At 49.5% G+C, this 24,621-nt stretch overlaps 1 protein-coding gene across 2 annotated transcripts in view; it reads right to left on the bottom strand.

Moving 5' to 3' along the window:
* ppp2r2ba (protein phosphatase 2, regulatory subunit B, beta a) overlaps positions 1–24,621 on the bottom strand; it is a gene marked incomplete at both ends in the record, with an annotated part of 189,543 nt that overhangs the window by 94,299 nt on the left and 70,623 nt on the right. The window lies entirely within an intron of this gene.

Raw genomic sequence — 24,621 nt, 5'->3', positions numbered from 1 at the left:
AAAACTGTTGTCTTGGCTTTTGTTTCTGTTGTCTGGTTAGGTCACATTTAAGTTGGTGTTAAGTTATTGTCCTGGGAAGTCTTTTTATGTATTATTATTGTATTGTGATGTTTTGTTTCATGTTAAAAAAATAAATTTTGATAAAAAAAAATATATACATTAAAAATGTTTTATAATACAATAAATATCGGTTATCGATATCGGTTATCGGCTTGAGGAGCATAAAGTTATCGGTATCGGTGTCAAAAAAGCAATATCGTGCATCCCTATAAACAACCAGACTAAACAACCAGCCTAAACAACCAGACTAAACAACCAGCCTAACAACCAGCCTAAACAACCAGCCTAAACAACCAGCCTAACCAGACTAAACAAGGCAGGTGTGAAAGGAGTAAGGACCCCCAGAGGCGTTCTGCTCCGAGCCTTTATCCACCTCTCCTCCTCAACACTCCTCATCCTTCACCAACAAAATCCCATATCCAGCCCGGCAAAGATGCATTATTTTTTTTCGTAGCTGCAGTTTGCGGAGACGCTCTCTGATTGGCCACTGACGTTTCTGGTCATGTGACATGTGCGCCCAATCGCGTGACGAGCTGTGTCTTTGCCCATTTCCGCCTCGAACAGTATGCAAACTACCTAACGCCTAGTTTATCACTGGTTAAAGGGGAGATGAAGCATAGCGATATAAACATAGTCATAGCATCAAATTAGTATTTAGATAAACCACAGAAAAAATCACGTTATAAAAATAAGGCGTTTCTAAGAAAAAACTATTTAATTTTTTTTTGTGATCTACTTTTTTCTCCCATTTTCTATTTTTCTCCCATCCCAATTTTCGTAACGTCCAATTCTACCCTCCCCTGTCTCGAACGCTGTTAGGCCATGCCTCCCACAAGCCGGCTGCAATGTGGACGAAGCTTTACATCACGTGTCCCCTCCGGTACTCGAGGAAGCAGCCGTCGCATCTTTTCACCTGCACAGCGCAATCTCTCAGCGGAGGGGGTCTGCGTGGGAGGGACACGCCGCCCCCGTCGCTTCCTGATTCTGCTGCGCAGGCGCACCAACCGACCTGTAGGAGTTGCTGTCCACAACGTCCGATCCCCACCCATCAGCTTTCCCACCCCTAACACTGCCAATTGTGTTAGTATGAACGACCAGCCAAGCTGATAGCAATGCGGAGAGCTGAGCTCGAACCCAGCGTCTCCTGCATTGGTGGCGAGCGCCTTGCCCACTACACCACCTAGCCGCCCTAGAAAAAACTATTTGTTATGTCCATTTATGTAGCATTTATGAACATGTGCGCCGCCATTTTGTTGCTGACATCACGGTGTTGGTTTGGTCTGGCTCCTGGTTTACACTGCTGGGCCCCGTTCCCCGTACCTGGATAACTGAGTTAGCCGGATAACTTTCGGTGAAGTCTGACTTAAGCCGGACTTTCCGGTTCCCCGAACCTGGATTGTCCAAATCACCATGACAACAGATCCAAAAGTTTGAGCCTGGTCGAAAGCAGGGTTTAAGTTCAAGTTAGCCGGATGAACCATCGCCACGCCCCCGCAAAGAAATGACAGCCCGTTTCCTGAAATTATTCCCACAGTCTACGATCTGCATTATACCATTCTGAATTACGTTTTTGTGCTCCATTCTTCCAGAGGGGGCTTTTGAAATGTAAAATAGACCCAAAATGCTGATACTAAATTCACTTTGTCCTAAATAATGCACGTTATATACCGTGGCGCTCGCTCGGTGCGATGTACACATTATGAAACTTCATTCAAAATAAAGAATATTCTAAACACGGGTCTCTCGTTCATTAATGTATAAACAATGAATTTATCCCATCTGGCACAGTGGCGCAGCGGTAGTGCTCAATCCTGGCAACCCGGCGACCGGTGTTCGAAACCCCGTGTTTCCAATATAATTTTTTGGAATATAATATTAATGATTATACGCAGAAGTAGCCTAGTTTTAAGTTAAAATATTATAAATCTACATGCATTGAGGATGTCATTCTTTATATAGCTCTCAACGTGCACCAAATTGAATTATTCCTACATTGCAAAGAGAAGGAAAAGACTAGGTTTCGAACCCCGGTCGTCTGCGTGAAAGTCAAAAGAAGAACCCGTTACACCACAGTGGAGATAATTAAAAGTTCGACCATACATCAATCAATGGGTAAGAGAGCCGTATCGTTATTCTGTATAACAGTTTAACTAATTATTTTCGCTAGCAAGATCTCATTTGATTATTCAATCCAGCAGGCAAGTTTAAAGGAATATAATCTGATTGATTGAGGTAATGAGGGACTTAAAATTAGCCTATAGATAACGCATTTAACTTGTCGGCGAGGCGATTGAGCCGTACTGCAATATGTTAATAAAGTTTTAAATCAATTAATCAATCAATGCCGCTAGAGAATCAGGATCTCTGCTATCGATACGTGCTGGCTTTTCAACTGAAGCGGCCGCGCGCATTTATCCTGGGTCTCAAGTCTGGTTTGAGTTAACGAGACTGAATCCACCTTCGAGGAACAGGAGAATCCCGGCTTCAAACATCGGGTTAACTGAATCTGGATAATGTGACTCTTGATCGACTTAGTTGAACCAGGTACGGGGAACAGGGCCCTGGTTAGCTGCATAGTAAACATGGAGTGTCTTGAAGGTCAGTCAGTAAATGCAACGTTGCCTACCAAACAACGGGACCGCGGTGGTTCTTTTTGTATTGATCCTGGCTGTTCAAACTAATTTTACCGTGTGAAAGAGAGAGGAAAGTTGGTTCATTTCCACAAACTACCAGTGAAAAAAACGCTGGTTGAACCGTAGCTAGGTAGCCAGCAGGCTAAATGCTCTACGACGCTGGTTGAACCGTAGCTAGGTAGCCAGCAGGCTAAATGCTCCGCGATGATGGTTGAACCGTAGCTAGGTAGCCAGCAGGCTAAATGCTCCGCGACGCTGGTTGAACTGCCTGGGCCGGTCTGTCTGTCGAAGACCGAGGGAACCGCATCGGGCTTCAGCTGATTAGTGGTCTTCTGGACAAACCTCCCACCATCAACAACATAATCCGAGGCAATGAAGTGTTCGCTGCAGATCTTCATTCCCTGTCCAACAGGCTGATCGCGCCACTTGAGTGCAGCCAGCCAACGTGCCAACAACACTGTTTTTTTCACTGGTAGTTTGTGGAAATGAACCAACTTTCCTCTCTCTTTCACACGGTAAAATTAGTTTGAACAGCCAGGAGCAATACAAAAAGAACCACCGCGGTCCCTTTGTTTGGTAGGCAACGTTCCATTTACTGACTGACCTTCAAGACACTCCATGTTTACTAGGCAGCTAACCAGCAGTGTAAACCAGGAGCCAGACCAAACCAACACCGTGACGTCAGCAACAAAATGGCGCCGCCCATGGCGAAAACAGGGAAATTATATTTGATTTTTCAGACAAATAAGCAGGATTTCACATTTGATTATAGGACCCTGTCTTAAGGCCTCTGCATGCTACAGAAACTTCAAAGCAACTGCACCACAACATCGACAAAGCAACGGTGTTGCAGACACTCTACCTTTATGCTTCTGCAAAATCAACGCGCAGCCTATGTAACATTGTACCCCGTACGTAGCTAGGTTCCCTAGATAGATGACGCTTCCCTTCTCAACCAACCCATTGATAACAGGCAGAAGAATAAGCATAATTTTTACTTCCGGGCGGGGGGTTTCAAAATAAAAGAGCGAGTCTAAAAGCACCGTAAATACGTTTATTTCTTACAATATCTAACGTTACACGAACCTAAACTAATCTAAAGTTAGTTTAGGTTCGTGTTAACGTTAGATAATGTACAAAATAAACGTATTTACGGTGCTTTTAGACTCGCTCTTTTATTTTGAAATCCCCCGACCGGAAGTATTATAGTGTCTGTTGCTAGCAGCTTAACTTTTGCCGGCCGGTTCTGTGCTTTTTCTAGCTAACGTAACATCATTAGTTTCCAAAGGAGAGGAGAGAAAGACCGCGGCTCACATGCAGCTCAAACTACCTGTTGGAATAAATTAATTGATTGATGTTTAACTTGTCCCTGTGTGTGTCCAGTCATTTCGACTAGCAAACGTTGTATTTAACATTACCTCAGGATACCATTGTATTTAGTTGGTTAGTTATGTAGCTAATGTGGATAGCATTTTGAATATCACCAATGCTAGCTGGCTGGCTACAGCTTTATTTACTAAATTATGGAGGCTTTTTAATCGTCAAGGTAAGAGAGGATTTGTCATGATCAACTGAAGGCGTATGCTATGGAACAATATGTGCTTGGGTTTTCAGAAAAAGGCCAGTTATGACCAGGGAACAAACTTAACTTTTTGACTCACCAGCCATTTGGCTGGTAGATTTTTAAAAGTACCAGCCGGGCAGATTTTTTACTAGCCAAAAATTATAAATAGCTTTTTAGTATATCGCCATGTGTTATTATTACATATAATACTCTCATATGCTATTTTCAATTAATATCATAAACAACATAAGGAATATTAGCATAATTTTGAGTGAACTGAAGGAATGAGTCAGTGTTAATAGTTTTAAATGCAAATAATTTATTGAAACATAGAAGTGGGGTCGGGACACACATTTTATTTCTATTTTTTAACTGTTTTAACCATGTAGTGTAGCACTTTGGGATCCCAGTGAACAAAAAGTGCATTACAAATCCAATCTATTATTATTATTATTATGTGTGGCTGCCACCCTGGCGGACATCTGTGCAGCGCTCCGTGGGCATAGATGTCCGAGGGCTTGCAGCAAGCCAGAGTTTAACACAGTTTCAATCAATCAATCAATAACAACATTAACCAGACTCTCGTTGCGTCTATTCTGCCAACGCTAACGTTACCTCTCAGTGTATTCTACCAAGCAAACCCGGGTTTAACGTTACCCCTCTATATCGGCTGACTGTAGTATTAGGCTAATAACAACAACAAACTTAACACATCAGCGATCTTGTTGTGACACTAAACTCTCCGCTCGTGGTAAATTGGGTTGATGTCGGTTGTTTCATCAATAAATAAGGCAGAATACACAGTGAATCCATTCTTTTTTGTTTATTGCACTTGGTTCTGTCGCAAACAAATCCTGAATGAAATGCATCCTTAGCGAGGCAGTAAAGATGGCGGCGCGGCGTTCTGTTCAGAGGCTACAAAGTGTGACGCGTCGAGTAGGGGGTATCTGCAGAGCCGCAGAGCCAGGCTGGACCAATAGGGTCGGTTGGAACCGAGTAGGGTATATCTGCAGAGCCGCAAGCCAACTTTATTATTATGATAAAAAACAGCGGTGACGCGGTATTCAGCCTAACTCTGCGGTGAGCGTGATGCAACAGCGATCGCGGCAGCTCTAGCCGACGCATGCAGTGGATTTTGTTGGCCGCCAGATGGCGCCCAGGCCTTAATTTATGACGGCCAAACATTAAATCTACAAGCCTGTGGCGGTCGGCGTGTGACTAATTTGTACCCTGGTTATGACGCTAATTATTTAGCTAATATTGATAGCATAGCTTGCTGCCTACAACAATGGCGGATGGTATTCCTCGCTGCGGGAGTCGGACCAATATTATTCTATGACAGCCCCGCCCCCATTCACTACCAACCAATCACTGCTACGCAATACCAACGCAACGGGTCTTTAGATTAGATTTTGGACACAGGTACGCAACGCCCAAGCAACACAGTCTACAAGACTGTCTGCAACAAGCGCGCTGAAATCGCGCCGATGTTGTGTTGAAGTTGCTTTGAATTTGCTGTAGCATGCAGAGGCCTTTACACAAGGTACACAACAAACAAACTAGGATCACATTGTTCAATGCTTCATCTCCCCTTTAAGCTTAGGCGACTCTTTCGAAGTTGGTTAAGGTTAGAGTTTGGAATCAGGGCTGGTGTTCTATCGCCCTGCTCTAAGACAAACTCTAACCTTAACCAACTTCGAAAGAGTGCCTAAACTTAACCAGTGAAAGAAACAGGTGTCACACGATTGGGCGCACATGTCACATGACCAGAAACGTCAGTGGCCAATCAGAGAGCGTCTCCGCAAACTGCGGCTACGAAAAAAAATAACGCAGCAAAGATACCTGCCACCGCCTGCCTTCAGCCCAGCTGTGGTGTCTCAGACCTGCAGGAAACAGAGGGAGGAGGGGGGGGGGGAGTGGGCACTGGAATTGGAAAGCATGTCCTCAATTCTCCTCGATCGTGTGGACAAAGTGGGTTAAATTAGGCTCCAGCAGCCAAACATAGGGGACAATCACATGGCAATGATAGTTTAGTCACACCCAATTGCTCGGCTTGATGTGTGGTAATTGCTTGACCTGGGTATGCCTGTATAGGGTTACCGGTGGCAACACTCGCTGCATACACACACGGATAGGTACACACACACACACACACACACACACACACACACACACACACACACACACACACACACACACACAAAACAACAGCACAACCTAGAGTGCTGCCCCCCCCCCCCCCCCCCAGCCTACCACCCATGCACAGCATAGCCATTCCACTGTGCTGCATGCAGGTACGCTGTGAACCAGGGTAATGTCTATAATCGTAACACTGTCATCTCTCAGAACGGCACTCTACATTGATCACGGCTGGTTTAAATAAGGAAAACATATTGATTATTTTCGTCCAGTTAAATCAACAAATATGACTTTAAAGGAAAAATCCATCCAAATCAATTTGAGACTCATATTTCTAACCATATTTCCAGTTAGAAAACGTAACAATTGGTATAAGTGCTTTGTGTCAACGGTGGCCGCGGGTTTCAGAAATAATACATTCAGTAAAGTAAATAAATAATGTCATCTGTGATGGACGTGTGGAGTATTTGCACTTTGACCCCACCTACAGATCCCACGGAGCACCACATGTACTCTACGCTGCTTTAAATGGTAGCGGGTCAAAGTGGTTCATGATTTATTCTTTAAAGTGAGCATGATTTAAAGACCAATTCAGTGATCCAAACAAAATGGAACAGAGCCATGTTTTCATTCTCTAGTTGAGTGACTGAGCCGTTTATACAAGGACTAACGTGAAACGAATAAATAATTTCTTATATGATTAAACATATATATTAAATATAAAAAATAAATATATTAAAGAATTTTTTTTAACAGAATTTGCTACATTTTGTGGCTGTAAAAGATTTGTTTACATTGGTAATATTTGTAAAGACCGGAGTAAAGGGCGGCGTGGCTCAGGGGTAGAGCGGGTCGTCCAATGATCGAAGGGTTGGTGGTTCGAATCCCGCTCAAGCCCATGTCCATCCCACTGCCGTTGTGTCCTTGGGCAAGACACTTAACCTACTTGCCTCGTATGAATGTGTATGCATGTGAATGAATGTTGGTGGTGGTCGGAGGGGCCGTAGGCGATGATTATTCGCCTCAGGGCAGCTCTGGCTGCAATTGGAGCTTACCACCACCGGTATGACTGTGTATGAACGAATAATGGACTCTGTGAAGCGCTCTGGGTCAGTGAAGAGCGCTATATAAATCCAAGTCATTATTATTATTCATTATTAAAACACATCTACATTCTACCTTTAATACGAAGGGAAAAATCACAGATTGGGGCTAATATTCTGCAAAAATACAAACATACTATTCAATCCTTTACATAGCATGGTAGCACGTTCACCGTCTATTCACCAAACACACTGTGGTAATAATCATCCACCGTGATTCCCTTTGATAACCTCCACACAGCCTTCCATTAGCCACACAACCCACCCCTGGCATTAAGAGCGGCTAAACACAAGGGGGGGTAATAGGATTTGGCCTGGCTGTCCATCTGTCAGGGAACAGAGCGGGGCAGCCAACCCCAGGGACAGAGCACCCTGGCCTGGGTACACCTGCTCGGTGCTTCTGCATCGTTCACACTCACAGCTCCGGGGATATTCATACGCTGTCCGTGGATAACCTGTTTGTGAGGGAAAACGGGGTGGGGAGCACATAAATACAGTTTACAGTGTTTTCGTTTATGGAACTACATAGTAAAGTGCTGGAGTTATAGACACCATAGCCTGCAGGCTCTACATAGTATATATATTAGAAAATGTGTTTGCCGCTTTTCTAACATAGTGTAGAGCACGATGCACGACAGTGACTGGTGCACAAATGTAGTGTCGTGGGAGATACGGGGTGGGGGAGGGGTCCAGAGGGGGAGTGGTGGGTGAGAGAGAAAGCGAGAGAGAGAGAGAGAGAGAGAGAGAGAGAGAGAGAGAGAGAGAGAGAGAGAGAGAGAGAGAGAGAGAGAGAGAGAGAGAGAGAGAGAGAGAGAGAGAGAGAGAGATGGATGCAGAGTTTTTGTAGAGGGCATTAAATCAAGCCCGGAGGCTGTCCCTAAATCAGCAGGCTTTACTCTTGGTGTCATTCCAATTACATCAGAATGAGACTAATGCTTCACCGCCCCCTAGACCCCAGACAGGCACCAATGGATTCCACCCCCTCACCCCCCCGCCCTGACTCTACTTTCCCCTCCAACCCCTACACCCCTCCCCCCATCTCCCCTGATAATGAATTAATTGAAAGGAAAAAAATAAAATGCATGTACAATGATTAGCGCTGGATATTTCAGAGGTCTATTAAAATTATTTCGTTACCAGCTACACACATATTTCATAGGTCCTGGTGGACCTCGGGGCACATGGGACACGTGCACGCTCAACATGAATATCCACTTATACAGGTATGCGCACACACACACACACACACACACTCACTGTCTCTTTTCTATTGCCATGCTAAGGTGAACAGTAAAGATTATATACCGTCGTAGCCTAAAGGTAAATACTGCAAAGACATAGTATTACTCGATGCATTTACATTTACTGTGTGAATACACAGCACAGTCGTTGCCGAACGCGGCGGTGCCGGTTAAACCATTGTAGGAGTTCCTCGCCGGTTGCTAGGAAACTGCATGTGAGCCGGCATTGCCATGCAGCACAACAGCTGTCTACATAATTGGACCATTAAGATCTTAAAATTTCATTATTTCGGTCATATTCATCTCAATACAGTCCCCACACGTTTTTCGACAGTTAGGTTAATGGGCTGTACACGGAAAATCACACTTTCATGAATGGAAATGGAAGCAGGGTTTGAGTCATAAATGAAAGGCTGACTCTTTAATGACTGTCTATAAAAAGGTAGAGACATTTAGGGGTTACAAATGAACCTTTTGTGTTGCATAGATAGATGCATACAGCTATATAGAGAAAAAAGCATGTGTTGCTAAGTAGGCTATATATATATCCAGCACTTTCACTTGATGAAAGGCCTGCAAGCAGAAAGTAGGTTAAGCAGGTTAGTGAGTGACTACCAAGCCTTTAGCCTCCTCCCTGTGCCTTGCCTGGGAGCTTTGCATTGACTACATGCACGGCTGCTTGGTTGCAGGACCATGGACAGCTCCCCCAGCCTTAAAGAGGTGCTGAAGCAGAAGCAGGAGAGACAATGTCTTCAGAAAGAGTAAACAATGGCATCATTTCAAAAGATACAATTACATCATCTAAGGACATTTCCTCCTTGGATCTTTGGACTTGGATCGTTTATTCTGTGCGAAGGCCGGCTGCAATAACAACACATATTAACCGGTGGTGTAGGGGTTAACACTCGCCTCACAGCTAGAAGGTCCAGGGTTAGTTTCCCGCTTGGGGACCAGGTTTCCGCGTTGCCAGGTACCCAGGTGGGGTATCTACCGGGCCTTCCTGTGTGGAGTTTGCATGTTCTCCCCGTGCTCACAAGTGTTTCCCCTCCCGATAAGATAAACCGCACAACAGATGCACAACAGATCACTAATGCTGTCGTGTTCCCTGACGAAGACGGACAGGAGCACTTGGATTGGTCCCCGGGGCGCGGCCCACGCCGCAGCCCCTATCTGCTCCCGGCTGCCCTTGGGGGGAAGGACGACGTGATGAGTCAAGCGCAGAGACTCAATTTCATCGGTGACCCAAAAAAATTTGCATGCATGTGTCACTGCATGATGAATAAAGACTTCTTCAAAAGTCCAGTTTATTATTATAACTGGCAACATTTAAGAACATTTAAATAAAAGTTAATGAACACACATCAAACCTTTTCACTCATTATCATCCATAGGTGGTCTATGTCTCTGACACATAATGGCTAATCAGCGTGCTTGTTAGTGCTGCTAATCAGAACGGGGGTGATATGAATGAAGTCTGACCCAGCATCTGAGCATTTCCACTCCCCTCTCTCTGTTCAGCCTGCCAGATAACGCCCCCCCCCCCCCCTGCCTGCCTTGCAATCATGTTCCAACCAATCCCATATGACCCCCCAACATGTTACATCCAAGACTCTCTGTTTCTGTCTCTTTTTCCATCTCTCTCAATCTCCCTCTTTCTATCCCTGTCTCTTTCTCCATCTGTCTTTCTCCCTCTCCCTCCCTCCCACTCATTCTCTCTCTCTCTCTCTCTCTCTCTTTCTCTTGCTCTCCCTCCTCTATCCCTCCCACTCTCTGTCTCTCTCTCTCTCACCACTGCATGACAATAGTACTTGATGCCCAAACACACTCCGCTGGCAACAAAGACAAACAAATGCATGTTGTACCAACCAGTCCACCAGCAGCACACTCACAACACCCTGTAATCTCCTGGAAAATCCCATTTGGCAGAGCAGCTGTGAGCCTGGATCTCCTGGTGCCCACAGGGTGGCAAGCTGTCCCTCCACACCCTCCTATCACACACACACACACACACACACACACACACACACACACACACACACACACACACACACACACACACACTGACACACAGACACACACACACACTCACACACACACACACACACACACAGACACACACACACACACCTTCAAACACACACACACACACACACCCTCAAACACACACACACACACACACACACACACACACACACACACACACTTGAAGGAGGCTTAGGGTAGGATCAGCCCCTACTACTGTGAGAATGAATTCATGCTACCTTCTTAATAGTAACATGACCATGGGTTCACCCCACGAGGGCTTACGTTTTACTGCTCAGTCTGACATGGACCTGGCGTGGCAATTTAGAGGGGATCTCTGCTGAGCAGCGGCCTCTGGGATAAGTCTCTCCTCTCAAATAGTAGAGCGTGAGTGAATCTGTCTGTCTGTCTGTCTGTCTGTCTGTCTGTCTGTCTGTCTGTCTGTCTGTCTGTCTGTCTGTCTGTCTGTCTGTCTGTCTGTCTGTCTGTCTGTCTGTCTGTCTGTCTGTCTGTCTGTCTGTCTAAATGGCTTCCTTCTGTTGAGGTGCTCCTTGCAGCCATTGCACAAGTAGAGATTCGTGACACATACATAATGGTGTCTTTATATCGATATGATCTAGATTCTAATATATTTACATAGAATAATTGCATATCAGTAATATACAGTGTAATGTATCTAGGACGATATTATATTTCCTAATCATTGCTCAAATTAATGGTACATTTTATGTAGAAGACGTGCTTTTCAAGAAACTCAAGTATTCTTTGAAAAAATAAAACAAGGAACATACAGTAAACAACAACACGTGTGCATCTACATGATCTCATTCCATAATATTATTCTATTATTCTATCTCCATTGCACATGAACTGAATCAACCAGGATTATATGCCTGTGATGGAGGTCATGACAAGCAGGGACAAGCAGCATCTTGAGCCTGACTCATCTTGTGTTATAGCACCACCCTGTGGGAAAAGGAGGTATTACATGGGTAAACGGCTAAACGGCCAGTACTCGTCACACATACTCGAGATACATAGATTATAATTTGTCTGTATTGTTACTGCACTGCAGTCATGGTGGTGAGTCCTCACAGTGACTGGAAGGGAACAAATATGTATTATTGTTTTATTATAATTATTATGTATTTGTATTTGTGTGTGTGTGTGTGTGTGTGTGTGTGTGTGTGTGTGTGTGTATGTGTGTGTGTGTGTGTGTGTGTGTGTGTGTGTGTGTTTGAGTGAGAGCACAAGAGTCAGTGCATGAGTGAGGGAAAGTGTGTGTGCGTGTTTGAGTGAGAGTGTGTTTGTGTGCGTATATACATACATTATGTACGTGTGACTCCCAGTGTATCGTCGCGTGTGCACGTGTTGCGGTGAGTGTGACACATGCACAAAGTCAGCATCATCACAGGAGCCTTTTCCCCCGCGTGACACCATCAATATGTGATCCATATTTCATCTGCTTCTGTACACACACTTCAAGCGTGACTAATGACCCTGTGTCCCCCATCCGGCCAGTACAGAGAGAGGAGCCTCAGCTAGCTGCCAGTACAGAGAGAGGAGCGTCAGCTAGCTGCCAGTACAGAGAGAGGAGCTTCAGCTAGCTGCCAGTACAGAGAGGAGCTTCAGCTAGCTGCCAGTACAGAGAGAGGAGCTTCAGCTAGCTGCCAGTACAGAGAGAGGAGCTTCAGCTAGCTGCCAGTACAGAGAGGAGCCTTGCTAGCTGCCAGTACAGAGAGAGGAGCGTCAGCTAGCTGCCAGTACAGAGAGGAGCGTCAGCTAGCTGCCAGTACAGAGAGAGGAGCTTCAGCTAGCTGCCAGTACAGAGAGAGGAACGTCAGCTAGCTGCCAGTACAGAGAGAGGAGCGTCAGCTAGCTGCCAGTACAGAGAGAGGAGCTTCAGCTAGCTGCCAGTACAGAGAGAGGAGCCTCAGCTAGCTGCCAGTACAGAGAGGGGAGCGTCAGCTAGCTGCCAGTACAGAGAGAGGAGCCTCAGCTAGCTGCCAGTACAGAGAGAGGAGCGTCAGCTAGCTGCCAGTACAGAGAGAGGAGCGTCAGCTAGCTGCCAGTACAGAGAGAGGAGCCTCAGCTAGCTGCCAGTACAGAGAGAGGAGCCTCAGCTAGCTGCCAGTACAGAGAGAGGAGCCTCAGCTAGCTGCCAGTACAGAGAGGAGCTTCAGCTAGCTGCCAGTACAGAGAGAGGAGCCTCAGCTAGCTGCCAGTACAGAGAGAGGAGCTTCAGCTAGCTGCCAGTACAGAGAGAGGAGCGTCAGCTAGCTGCCAGTACAGAGAGAGGAGCCTCAGCTAGCTGCCAGTACAGAGAGAGGAGCCTCAGCTAGCTGCCAGTACAGAGAGGAGCTTCAGCTAGCTGCCAGTACAGAGAGAGGAGCTTCAGCTAGCTGCCAGTACAGAGAGGAGCTTCAGCTAGCTGCCAGTACAGAGAGGAGCGTCAGCTAGCTGCCAGTACAGAGAGGAGCGTCAGCTAGCTGCCAGTACAGAGAGGAGCTTCAGCTAGCTGCCAGTACAGAGAGGGGAGCGTCAGCCAGCTGCCAGTACAGAGAGGGGAGCGTCAGCTAGCTGCCAGTACAGAGAGAGGAGCTTCAGCTAGCTGCCAGTACAGAGAGGAGCGTCAGCTAGCTGCCAGTACAGAGAGAGGAGCTTCAGCTAGCTGCCAGTACAGAGAGAGGAGCGTCAGCTAGCTGCCAGTACAGAGAGAGGAGCTTCAGCTAGCTGCCAGTACAGAGAGAGGAGCCTCAGCTAGCTGCCAGTACAGAGAGGAGCGTCAGCTAGCTGCCAGTACAGAGAGAGGAGCTTCAGCTAGCTGCCAGTACAGAGAGAGGAGCCTCAGCTAGCTGCCAGTACAGAGAGAGGAGCTTCAGCTAGCTGCCAGTACAGAGAGAGGAGCTTCAGCTAGCTGCCAGTACAGAGAGAGGAGCCTCAGCTAGCTGCCAGTACAGAGAGAGGAGCTTCAGCTAGCTGCCAGTACAGAGAGAGGAGCTTCAGCTAGCTGCCAGTACAGAGAGAGGAGCCTCAGCTAGCTGCCAGTACAGAGAGAGGAGCCTCAGCTAGCTGCCAGTACAGAGAGAGGAGCCTCAGCTAGCTGCCAGTACAGAGAGGAGCTTCAGCTAGCTGCCAGTACAGAGAGAGGAGCCTCAGCTAGCTGCCAGTACAGAGAGAGGAGCTTCAGCTAGCTGCCAGTACAGAGAGAGGAGCGTCAGCTAGCTGCCAGTACAGAGAGAGGAGCCTCAGCTAGCTGCCAGTACAGAGAGAGGAGCCTCAGCTAGCTGCCAGTACAGAGAGGAGCTTCAGCTAGCTGCCAGTACAGAGAGAGGAGCTTCAGCTAGCTGCCAGTACAGAGAGGAGCTTCAGCTAGCTGCCAGTACAGAGAGGAGCATCAGCTAGCTGCCAGTACAGAGAGGAGCGTCAGCTAGCTGCCAGTACAGAGAGGAGCTTCAGCTAGCTGCCAGTACAGAGAGGGGAGCGTCAGCTAGCTGCCAGTACAGAGAGGGGAGCGTCAGCTAGCTGCCAGTACAGAGAGAGGAGCTTCAGCTAGCTGCCAGTACAGAGAGGAGCGTCAGCTAGCTGCCAGTACAGAGAGAGGAGCTTCAGCTAGCTGCCAGTACAGAGAGAGGAGCGTCAGCTAGCTGCCAGTACAGAGAGAGGAGCGTCAGCTAGCTGCCAGTACAGAGAGAGGAGCTTCAGCTAGCTGCCAGTACAGAGAGAGGAGCCTCAGCTAGCTGCCAGTACAGAGAGGAGCGTCAGCTAGCTGCCAGTACAGAGAGAGGAGCTTCAGCTAGCTGCCAGTACAGAGAGAGGAGCCTCAGCTAGCTGCCAGTACAGAGAGGAGCTTCAGCTAGCTGCCAGTACAGAGAGAGGAGCTTCAGCTAGCTGCCAGTACAGAGAGAGGAGCTTCAGCTAGCTGCCAGTACAGAGAGAGGAGCTTCAGCTAGCTGCCAGTACAGAGAGGAGCTTCAGCTAGCTGCCAGTACAGAGAGAGGAGCGTCAGCTAGCTGCCAGTACAGAGAGAGGAGCGTCAGCTAGCTGCCAGTACAGAGAGAGGAGCCTCAGCTAGCTGCCAGTACAGAGAGAGGAGCGTCAGCTAGCTGCCAGTACAGAGAGAGGAGCGTCAGCTAGCTGCCAGTACAGAGAGAGGAGCTTCAGCTAGCTGCCAGTACAGAGAGAGGAGCCTCAGCTAGCTGCCAGTACAGAGAGAGGAGCGTCAGCTAGCTGCCAGTACAGAGAGAGGAGCGTCAGCTAGCTGCCAGTACAGAGAGAGGAGCGTCAGCTAGCTGCCAGTACAGAGAGAGGAGCTTCAGCTAGCTGCCAGTACAGAGAGAGGAGCCTCAGCTAGCTGCCAGTACAGAGAGGAGCGTCAGCTAGCTGCCAGTACAGAGAGAGGAGCTTCAGCTAGCTGCCAGTACAGAGAGAGGAGCCTCAGCTAGCTGCCAGTACAGAGAGAGGAGCTTCAGCTAGCTGCCAGCACAGAGAGAGGAGCTTCAGCTAGCTGCCAGTACAGAGAGAGGAGCCTCAGCTAGCTGCCAGAGAGAGGAGCTTCAGCTAGCTGCCAGTACAGAGAGAGGAGCCTCAGCTAGCTGCCAGTACAGACAGAGGAGCCTCAGCTAGCTGCCAGTACAGAGAGAGGAGCCTCAGCTAGCTGCCAGTACAGAGAGGAGCTTCAGCTAGCTGCCAGTACAGAGAGAGGAGCCTCAGCTAGCTGCCAGTACAGAGAGAGGAGCTTCAGCTAGCTGCCAGTACAGAGAGAGGAGCGTCAGCTAGCTGCCAGTACAGAGAGAGGAGCCTCAGCTAGCTGCCAGTACAGAGAGAGGAGCCTCAGCTAGCTGCCAGTACAGAGAGGAGCTTCAGCTAGCTGCCAGTACAGAGAGAGGAGCTTCAGCTAGCTGCCAGTACAGAGAGGAGCTTCAGCTAGCTGCCAGTACAGAGAGGAGCGTCAGCTAGCTGCCAGTACAGAGAGGAGCGTCAGCTAGCTGCCAGTACAGAGAGGAGCTTCAGCTAGCTGCCAGTACAGAGAGGGGAGCGTCAGCTAGCTGCCAGTACAAAGAGGGGAGCGTCAGCTAGCTGCCAGTACAGAGAGAGGAGCTTCAGCTAGCTGCCAGTACAGAGAGGAGCGTCAGCTAGCTGCCAGTACAGAGAGAGGAGCTTCAGCTAGCTGCCAGTACAGAGAGAGGAGCGTCAGCTAGCTGCCAGTACAGAGAGAGGAGCGTCAGCTAGCTGCCAGTACAGAGAGAGGAGCTTCAGCTAGCTGCCAGTACAGAGAGAGGAGCCTCAGCTAGCTGCCAGTACAGAGAGGAGCGTCAGCTAGCTGCCAGTACAGAGAGAGGAGCTTCAGCTAGCTGCCAGTACAGAGAGAGGAGCCTCAGCTAGCTGCCAGTACAGAGAGGAGCTTCAGCTAGCTGCCAGTACAGAGAGAAGAGCTTCAGCTAGCTGCCAGTACAGAGAGAGGAGCTTCAGCTAGCTGCCAGTACAGAGAGAGGAGCTTCAGCTAGCTGTACAGAGAGGAGCTTCAGCTAGCTGCCAAGTACAGAGAGAGGAGCGTCAGCTAGCTGCCAGTACAGAGAGAGGAGCGTCAGCTAGCTGCCAGTACAGAGAGAGGAGCCTCAGCTAGCTGCCAGTACAGAGAGAGGAGCCTTCAGCTAGCTGCCCAGTACAGAGAGAGGAGCTTCAGCTAGCTGCCAGTACAGAGAGAGGAGCCTCAGCTAGCTGCCAGTACAGAGAGAGGAGCCTCAGCTAGCTGCCAGTACAGAGAGAGGAGCCCTCAGCTAGCTGCCAGTACAGAGAGAGGAGCGTCAGCTAGCTGCCAGTACAGAGAGAGGAGCTTCAGCTAGCTGCCAGTACAGAGAGGAGCGTCAGCTAGCTGCCAGTACAGAGAGAGGAGCTTCAGCTAGCTGCCAGTACAGAGAGGAGCTTCAGCTAGCTGCCAGTACAGAGAGGAGCTTCAGCTAGCTGCCAGTACAGAGAGGGGAGCGTCAGCTAGCTGCCAGTACAGAGAGGGGAGCGTCAGCTAGCTGCCAGTACAGAGAAGAGCGTCAGCTAGCTGCCAGTACAGAGAGGAGCTTCAGCTAGCTGCCAGTACAGAGAGAGGAGCCTCAGCTAGCTGCCAGTACAGAGAGAGGAGCTTCAGCTAGCTGCCAGTACAGAGAGAGGAGCTTCAGCTAGCTGCCAGTACAGAGAGAGGAGCTTCAGCTAGCTGCCAGTACAGAGAGAGGAGCGTCAGCTAGCTAACCAGTACAGAGAGGAGCTTCAGCTAGCTGCCAGTACAGAGAGAGGAGCTTCAGCTAGCTGCCAGTACAGAGAGGAGCTTCAGCTAGCTGCCAGTACAGAAGAGGAGCTTCAGCTAGCTGCCAGTACAGAGAGAGGAGCCTCAGCTAGCTTCCAGTACAGAGAGGAGCTTCAGCTAGCTGCCAGTACAGAGAGAGGAGCGTCAGCTAGTTGCCAGTACAGAGGGGAGCGTCAGCTAGCTGCCAGTACAGAGAGAGGAGCCTCAGCTAGCTGCCAGTACAGAGAGAGGAGCGTCAGCTAGCTGCCAGTACAGAGAGAGGAGCGTCAGCTAGCTGCCAGTACAGAGAGGGGAGCGTCAGCTAGCAGCTAGCTGCCAGTACAGAGAGAGGAGCGTCAGCTAGCTGCCAGTACAGAGAGAGTAGCCTCAGCTAGCTGCCAGTACAGAGAGGAGCTTCAGCTAGCTGCCAGTACAGAGAGGGGAGCGTCAGCTAGCTGCCAGTACAGAGAGAGGAGCGTCAGCTAGCTGCCAGTACAGAGAGAGGAGCCTCAGCTAGCTGCCAGTACAGAGAGGAGCTTCAGCTAGCTGCCAGTACAGAGAGAGGAGCTTCAGCTAGCTGCCAGTACAGAGAGAGGAGCCTCAGCTAGCTGCCAGTACAGAGAGAGGAGCCTCAGCTAGCTGCCAGTACAGAGAGAGGAGCTTCAGCTAGCTGCCAGTACAGAGAGAGGAGCGTCAGCTAGCTGCCAGTACAGAGAGGAGCTTCAGCTAGCTGCCAGTACAGAGAGGAGCTTCAGCTAGCTGCCAGTACAGAGAGAGGAGCCTCAGCTAGCTGCCAGTACAGAGAGAGGAGCGTCAGCTAGCTGCCAGTACAGAGAGAGGAGCCTCAGCTAGCTGCCAGTACAGAGAGAGGAGCTTCAGCTAGCTGCCAGTACAGAGAGAGGAGCTTCAGCTAGCTGCCAGTACAGAGAGGGGAGCGTCAGCTAGCTGCCAGTACAGAGAGAGGAGCGTCAGCTAGCTGCCAGTACAGAGAGAGGAGCGTCAGCTAGCTGCCAGTACAGAGAGAGGAGCGTCAGCTAGCTGCCAGTACAGAGAGGAGCTTCAGCTAGCTGCCAGTACAGAGAGGAGCTTCAGCTAGCTGCCAGTACAGAGAGAGGAGCGTCAGCTAGCTGCCAGTACAGAGAGGAGAGCGTCAGCTAGCTGCCAGTACAGAGAGAGGAGCGTCAGCTAGCTGCCAGTACAGAGAGGAGCTTCAGCTAGCTGCCAGTACAGAGAGGGGAGCGTCAGCTAGCTGCCAGTACAGAGAGAGGAGCGTCAGCTAGCTGCCAGTACAGAGAGAGGAGCGTCAGCTAGCTGCCAGTACAGAGAGAGGAGCGTCAGCTAGCTGCCAGTACAGAGAGGAGCTTCAGCTAGCTGCCAGTACAGAGAGGAGCTTCAGCTAGCTGCCAGTACAGAGAGAGGAGCCTCAGCTAGCTGCCAGTACAGAGAGAGGAGCGTCAGCTAGCTGCCAGTACAGAGAGAGGAGCCTCAGCTAGCTGCCAGTACAGAGAGAGGAGCGTCAGCTAGCTGCCAGTACAGAGAGAGGAGCGTCAGCTAGCTGCCAGTACAGAGAGGGGAGCGTCAGCTAGCTGCCAGTACAGAGAGAGGAGCGTCAGCTAGCTGCCAGTACAGAGAGGAGCGTCAGCTAGCTGCCAGTACAGAGAGGGGAGCGTCAGCTAGCTGCCAGTACAGAGAGAGGAGCTTCAGCTAGCTGCCAGTACAGAGAGGGGAGCGTCAGCTAGCTGCCAGTACAGAGAGAGGAGCTTCAGCTAGCTGCCAGTACAGAGGAGCTTCAGCTAGCTGCCAGTACAGAGAGAGGAGCGTCAGCTAGCTGCCAGTACAGAGAGGAGCCTCAGCTAGCTGCCAGTACAGAGAGGAGCTTCAGCTAGCTGCCAGTACAGAGAGAGGAGCTTCAGCTAGCTGCCAGTACAGAGAGGGGAGCCTCAGCTAGCTGCCAGTACAGAGAGAGGAACTTCAGCTAGCTGCCAGTACAGAGAGAGGAGCCTCAGCTAGCTGCCAGTACAGAGAGAGGAGCTTCAGCTAGCTGCCAGTACAGAGAGAGGAGCCTCAGCTAGCTGCCAGTACAGAGAGAGGAGCTTCAGTTAGCTGCCAGTACAGAGAGGAGCTTCAGCTAGCTGCCAGTACAGAGAGAGGAGCGTCAGCTAGCTGCCAGTACAGAGAGGAGCCTCAGCTAGCTGCCAGTACAGAGAGGAGCTTTAGCTAGCTGCCAGTACAGAGAGAGGAGCGTCAGCTAGCTGCCAGTACAGAGAGGAGCCTCAGCTAGCTGCCAGTACAGAGAGGAGCTTCAGCTAGCTGCCAGTACAGAGAGAGGAGCTTCAGCTAGCTGCCAGTACAGAGAGAGGAGCCTCAGTTAGCTGCCAGTACAGAGAGGAGCCTCAGTTAGCTGCCAGTACAGAGAGGAGCCTCAGCTAGCTGCCAGTACAGAGAGAGGAGCTTCCAGTACAGAGAGAGGAGCGTCAGCTAGCTGCCAGTACAGAGAGGAGCTTCAGCTAGCTGCCAGTACAGAGAGGAGCTTCAGCTAGCTGCCAGTACAGAGAGGAGCTTCAGCTAGCTGCCAGTACAGAGAGGAGCTTCAGCTAGCTGCCAGTACAGAGAGGAGCCTCAGCTAGCTGCCAGTACAGAGAGAGGTGCCTCAGCTAGCTGCCAGTACAGAGAGAGGAGCCTCAGCTAGCTGCCAGTACAGAGAGGAGCCTCAGTTAGCTGCCAGTACAGAGAGAGGAGCGTCAGCTAGCTGCCAGTACAGAGAGAGGAGCGTCAGCTAGCTGCCAGTACAGAGAGAGGAGCTTCAGCTAGCTGCCAGTACAGAGAGGAGCGTCAGCTAGCTGCCAGTACAGAGAGGGGAGCCTCAGCTAGCTGCCAGTACAGAGAGAGGAGCTTCAGCTAGCTGCCAGTACAGAGAGAGGAGCTTCAGCTAGCTGCCAGTACAGAGAGAGGAGCTTCAGCTAGCTGCCAGTACAGAGAGAGGAGCTTCAGCTAGCTGCCAGTACAGAGAGAGGAGCGTCAGCTAGCTGCCAGTACAGAGAGAGGAGCGTCAGCTAGCTGCCAGTACAGAGAGGAGCGTCAGCTAGCTGCCAGTACAGAGAGAGGAGCGTCAGCTAGCTGCCAGTACAGAGAGAGGAGCTTCAGCTAGCTGCCAGTACAGAGAGAGGAGCCTCAGCTAGCTGCCAGTACAGAGAGGAGCTTCAGCTAGCTGCCAGTACAGAGAGAGGAGCGTCAGCTAGTTGCCAGTACAGAGAGGAGCCTCAGCTAGCTGCCAGTACAGAGAGAGGAGCGTCAGCTAGCTGCCAGTACAGAGAGAGGAGCGTCAGCTAGCTGCCAGTACAGAGAGAGGAGCTTCAGCTAGCTGCCAGTACAGAGAGAGGAGCCTCAGCTAGCTGCCAGTACAGAGAGGAGCTTCAGCTAGCTGCCAGTACAGAGAGAGGAGCGTCAGCTAGCTGCCAGTACAGAGAGGAGCCTCAGCTAGCTGCCAGTACAGAGAGAGGAGCGTCAGCTAGCTGCCAGTACAGAGAGGAGCCTCAGCTAGCTGCCAGTACAGAGAGAGGAGCTTCAGCTAGCTGCCAGTACAGAGAGAGGAGCTTCAGCTAGCTGCCAGTACAGAGAGGAGCTTCAGCTAGCTGCCAGTACAGAGAGAGGAGCGTCAGCTAGCTGCCAGTACAGAGAGAGGAGCGTCAGCTAGCTGCCAGTACAGAGAGGAGCTTCAGCTAGCTGCCAGTACAGAGAGGGGAGCGTCAGCTAGCTGCCAGTACAGAGAGGAGCTTCAGCTAGCTGCCAGTACAGAGAGAGGAGCGTCAGCTAGCTGCCAGTACAGAGAGAGAGGAGCTTCAGCTAGCTGCCAGTACAGAGAGAGGAGCCTCAGCTAGCTGCCAGTACAGAGAGGAGCTTCAGCTAGCTGCCAGTACAGAGAGAGGAGCGTCAGCTAGCTGCCAGTACAGAGAGAGGAGCGTCAGCTAGCTGCCAGTACAGAGAGGAGCGTCAGCTAGCTGCCAGTACAGAGAGAGGAGCGTCAGCTAGCTGCCAGTACAGAGAGAGGAGCTTCAGCTAGCTGCCAGTACAGAGAGAGGAGCCTCAGCTAGCTGCCAGTACAGAGAGGAGCTTCAGCTAGCTGCCAGTACAGAGAGAGGAGCGTCAGCTAGCTGCCAGTACAGAGAGGAGCCTCAGCTAGCTGCCAGTACAGAGAGAGGAGCGTCAGCTAGCTGCCAGTACAGAGAGAGGAGCGTCAGCTAGCTGCCAGTACAGAGAGAGGAGCTTCAGCTAGCTGCCAGTACAGAGAGAGGAGCCTCAGCTAGCTGCCAGTACAGAGAGGAGCTTCAGCTAGCTGCCAGTACAGAGAGAGGAGCGTCAGCTAGCTGCCAGTACAGAGAGGAGCCTCAGCTAGCTGCCAGTACAGAGAGAGGAGCGTCAGCTAGCTGCCAGTACAGAGAAGAGCCTCAGCTAGCTGCCAGTACAGAGAGAGGAGCTTCAGCTAGCTGCCAGTACAGAGAGAGGAGCTTCAGCTAGCTGCCAGTACAGAGAGGAGCTTCAGCTAGCTGCCAGTACAGAGAGAGGAGCGTCAGCTAGCTGCCAGTACAGAGAGAGGAGCGTCAGCTAGCTGCCAGTACAGAGAGGAGCTTCAGCTAGCTGCCAGTACAGAGAGGGGAGCGTCAGCTAGCTGCCAGTACAGAGAGGAGCTTCAGCTAGCTGCCAGTACAGAGAGAGGAGCTTCAGCTAGCTGCCAGTACAGAGAGGAGCTTCAGCTAGCTGCCAGTACAGAGAGAGGAGCGTCAGCTAGCTGCCAGTACAGAGAGAGAGGAGCTTCAGCTAGCTGCCAGTACAGAGAGAGGAGCCTCAGCTAGCTGCCAGTACAGAGAGGAGCTTCAGCTAGCTGCCAGTACAGAGAGAGGAGCGTCAGTTAGCTGCCAGTACAGAGAGGGGAGCGTCAGCTAGCTGCCAGTACAGAGAGAGGAGCTTCAGCTAGCTGCCAGTACAGAGAGAGGAGCGTCAGCTAGCTGCCAGTACAGAGAGAGGAGCGTCAGCTAGCTGCCAGTACAGAGAGAGGAGCGTCAGCTAGCTGCCAGAGATGGAGATACAGCCACCAGAATATCCACCATCTGTAGATATATTGACCACATGCTGTATATATCCATATATACGTTATGGTAAATGTAGGAACATGGTGATTTATATACATATATATATATATAGGGGCAACAGTGGCTCAGGAGGTAGAGCGTTCATCTGGTAATCTGAAGGTTACCTGATCGATTCCAACTCCTCCCGGCAGCATGTCAAAGTGTCCTTGAGCGAGACACTTAACCCCTATCTGCTCCCGATGAGCAGGCTGGCACCTTGCATGGTTGCCTCCGCCGTCGGTGTGTGAATGTGTCAGTGAATGGGTGAATGCGAGGCATACGTTGTAAAGCACTTGTAATAAATGCAGTCCATTTACATATGTGTGTATGTTACATTCAGATTCAGCTTTATTGTTGCATCTTCTTCATATTCACATAGAAAAAAGAGCAATATTCTTGGGTCTTTCCTCCTCGACCTACAGCATAGGGAACTAGCAAAAAGCTGCTCGCTCGTGGAGAACCTCAAGGCACAGCAGCCCTGTACGGCGCCTTATTGAGAATGTATATGTATATATAATAATGTACATATATATATAAATAATGGACTGCATATACTGTATATATACAGACACACGCACGCACAAATACACAGCCAGACAGACACACACACACACACACATGATAAACATATCTACATATACAGTCCTCTGGGAGATGGGGGAAGTAATGCAAAGGAGGCATCTGTCTCTCCAGAGAGAAATACACAGACAGACAGACACTCACTCACTCTCACACCCCACCCAGACGTGGTGTTAAGGGTGCATCCATCTCTCCAGACAGACAAGCCAGTGAAGCAGCCAGGGAAGCGTGCAGCAAGTTGAGAATCAGGCTGGGAGTTGTGCTGTAGTACAGGCACGCTTCAGTGATCATACAGTCAGCGGGCACTCCGGGCAGACAGAAGAGAGATGCTTCCACTGTGCCAGTCCTCCCAGAGCCTGAGGACAGACACCTCAGACTACACCTGGACCAGACACATCTGCCTCAGACTAAACCTGGACCAGACACATCTGTCTCAGACTAAACCTGGACCAGACACATCTGCCTCAGACTAAACCTGGACCAGACACATCTGCCTCAGACTAAACCTGGACCAGACACCTCTGTCTCAGACTAAACCTGGACCAGACACATCTGCCTCAGACTAAACCTGGACCAGAGCTCCAATGTACAGTTTCTACGTCAAATGTATATACTTTTTTTCTGGACTCTTTTCGTATCACAAACAGTACTGTATTTGCAAATCTGGCATGTCATAAATGTATAGATGTAGCAGTACTGTCTATCTGTATGTCATATATGTCATATATGTTACGATGAATTGAAAATGGGGGACCCTGATGTAAACAAGACGAAAGTCTTTCTCTGGTCTGCATCCCCTTAACAATGTATTGTATGTATTGAGCTGTACTGTACTGTACCCATTCTGCAATCTGTTAATAAAGTTTTCAATCAATCAATCAATCAGACACATCTGCCTCAGACTAAACCTGGACCAGACTGATGTGTCTCAGACTAAACCTGGACCAGATGGTCTGTTAACAGAACTCAGCTATAGAGCGACAATAATGTGGTCAAGAGGCATGGTTTCTATCTTGAGCCTGAACTGGCGTGACTTGTCTTTATTCACATGGTAAGCAGCAGTAACACAAGTCTTCTCTCTCTGAGAGACATTGGGGGAGAGAACGAAATGGGTGTATACCTTTGCTTTTATAGTTGTCATAAGGTAGAGTACCTGGGTGGCTCCGCCTAGAGCGCCCTCCAGTGGGAACAGATATATATGCAACTAGGCAATCACAGGTGGAGACAATTATATATGCAGGTAAACAGTTACTAGTGTAAACAGCCATATGTACAGTTAGACAGTTACTAACAATCCTACACAGAGCCTCTGATCTCAACAGTCTCTGACTATACTGGGACAGGATCTTTCAGAGCTGCCAATCGCAAATTAAACGCTTTTCTATCTATTTTGCCTATTCATTCATTATAAGCCCTGGTTCAATGTAGTCTGAAGGGATGGATAAATACACACACACACACACACACACACACATACACACACACAGACACACACACACATGTACACATACCCATATACATGTACATATACATATACATACTCAAACAAACACAAACTTATTTATGTGAAATATGGGGACATTACATACTGTAGACCCACATGCATTCTGGAACTAACCCGAACCATAACCCTAACCTAACCCTAACCAAACCCTCTAACCTTAGCCCTAACCCCAAAGTAAACCATCACACTACAATAGCTCATCAAACTAAAACAGGATGTCAAAACTGTCCTCATTTGGTAGCGTGTCCTGATTTTGTGAGTGTAGAGTCTTGAAATTGTCCAGCTTTTTCACGTAAACAAAGTACACACACACAAACACTGCAAGCGTCCAGGCAGTGAATGCTTGTAGTTTGGAGTAACAGCCATGACATCT

Source organism: Notolepis coatsorum (assembly GCF_963971535.1).
Source record: "Notolepis coatsorum genome assembly, chromosome: 16".
Taxonomy (NCBI): Eukaryota; Metazoa; Chordata; class Actinopteri; order Aulopiformes; family Paralepididae; genus Notolepis; species Notolepis coatsorum.
The sequence above is the reverse complement of the archived record's forward strand: the minus strand, read 5'-3'. Positions and strand labels throughout refer to the sequence as shown.